Genomic DNA, 2,553 nt, shown 5'->3' on the forward strand with positions numbered 1-2,553 from the left:
AAAGGAATGTAAATGCGACACTTCCTTGCAATTAAATAGCGTCTGCACATGTCAACGTATCGTAGCAATAGAGATCTAATGCTTCTCAAAACGCGATATCGCATCTCATTTCCATGTTTCATGATAAGATATAATATTCATTGCGAAGTTACATGTATACCTCGTATTCACTTCAAAAGAATGTAAATGCGACACTTCCCTGCTATTAAATAGCGTTTGCAGGTGTCTACGTATCGTAGCAATAGAGTTCTAATGCTTCTTAAATCGCGATATCGCATCTTACTTCCACGTTTCCTGGTAAGATATAATATTCATTGTGCAGTGTTATGTAAATCTCGTCTACACTTCAAATGAATGTAAATGCGACACTTCCTTCCTGGGGAATAGTGTCTGCATATATCTACGTACCGTAGCAATAGAGTTCTAATGTTTCGTAAAACGAGATATCGCACCTCATTTCTGTTCCAGGATAAGATGTAATATACATTGACGAGTGTCATGTATATTTCGTATGCACCTCAAAAGGTTGTAAGTGCGACACTTCCTTGCTAGGAAGTAGCGTCTGCAGATGTCTACGTATCGCAGCAACAGAGTTCTAATGCTTCTTATAACGCGATATCGCATCTGATTTCTATGTTTCATGATAAGATATAATATTCATTGTGGTGTGTTATGTATACCTCGTATTCACTTTAAAAGTATGTAAATGAGACACTTCCATGCTAGGAAATAGCGTTTGCAGATGTCTACGTATCGTAGCAATAGTGTTCTAATTTTTCGTAAAACGCAATATCGCATTTCATTTCTATGTTTCTTTGTAAGATAAAATAATCATTGCGAAGTGCCACTTATACCTCGCATACACTTCAAATGAATGTAAATGCGACACTTCATTGCTAGGAAAAAGCTTTTGCTGATGTCTACTTATCGCAGAAACAGTGTTCTAATGCTTCTTAAATCGCGATTTCGCATCTCAGTTCTATATTTCATGATAAGATATAATATTCAATGCGGAGTGTCATGTATACCTCGTATTCACTTCAAAAGAATGTAAATGCGACACTTCCTTGCTAGGAAATAGCGCTTGCAGATGTCTACGTATCGTAGCAATAGGGTTCTACTGCTTCTTAAATCGCGATATCGCATCTTATTTCTATGTTTCATAATAAGATATAATATTCATTGTGGAGTGTTATGTACACCTCGTATTCACTTCAAAAGAATGTAAATGCGACACTTCCTTGCTAGGAAATGGCGTTTTGCAGTTGTCTACGTATCGATGCAATAGAGTTCTAAAGCTTCTTAAAACTGGATATCGCATCTCATTTTATGTCTCATGATAAAATATAATATTCATTCCGAAGTGTTATGTATTTCTCGTCTACACTTCAAATTAATGTAAATGCGACACTTCCTTGCTAGGAAATAGCGTTTGTAGATGTCTACTTATTGTAGCAATAGAGTTCTAATGCTCCTTAAAACGCAATACCGCACCTCACTTCTATGTTTCACGATGATATAATATTCATTGCGAAGTGTCATGTAAACCTCGTATTCTCTTCAAAAGAATGAAAATGCGACACTTCCTTGATAGGAAATAGCGTTTGCAGATGTCCACTTATCGCAGCAATAGTGTTCTAATGCTTCTTAAAACGCACTACCGCAACTCACTTCTATATTTCATGATGATATAATATTCATTGCGAAGTGTCATGTATACATCGTATTCACTTCAAAAGAATGTAAATAAGGACACTTCCATGCTAGGAATTAGTGTTTGCAGATGACTATTTATCGTAGCAATAGAGTTCTAATGCTTCTTAAAACGCAATACCGCACCTCACTTCTATGTTTCATGATGATATAATATTCATTGCGAAGTGTCATGTAAACCTCGTATTCTCTTCAAAAGAATGAAAATGCGACACTTCCTTGCTAGGAAATAGAGTTTGCAGATGTCAACGCATCGTAGCAATAGAGTTTTAATGCTCCTTAAATCGCGATATCGCATCTCATTTCTAAGTTTCGTGATAAGGTATAATATTCATTGCGAAGTGCCATGTATACCTCGTATTCCGTTAAAGGAATGTAAATGCGACACTTCCTTCCTAGGAAATAGTGTTTGCAGGTGTCTACGTATCGAAGCAATAGAGTTTTAATGCTCCTTAAATCGCGATATCGCATCTCATTTCTTTGTTTCATGATAAGATATAATATTCATTGCGAAGTGTCATGTATACCTCGTATTCACTTCAAAAGAATATAAATCCGACACTTCCTTCCTAGGTAGTAGCGTTTGCAGATGTCTACGTATCGTAGCAATAGAGTTCTAATGCTTCTTAAAACGCAATACCGCACCTCACGTCTATGTTTCATGATAAGATATAATATTCATTGCGAAGCGTCACTTATACCTCGCTTTCACATCAAATGAATGTATACGCGACACTTCCTTGCTAGGAAATGCGTTTCCTGATGTTTACGTACCGAAGCATTAGAGTTCTAATGCTTCTTAAAACATGATATCGCACCTCATTTCTATGTTTCAGGATT

Source organism: Xylocopa sonorina, unplaced genomic scaffold (assembly GCF_050948175.1).
Source record: "Xylocopa sonorina isolate GNS202 unplaced genomic scaffold, iyXylSono1_principal scaffold0049, whole genome shotgun sequence".
Lineage (NCBI taxonomy): Eukaryota > Metazoa > Arthropoda > Insecta > Hymenoptera > Apidae > Xylocopa > Xylocopa sonorina.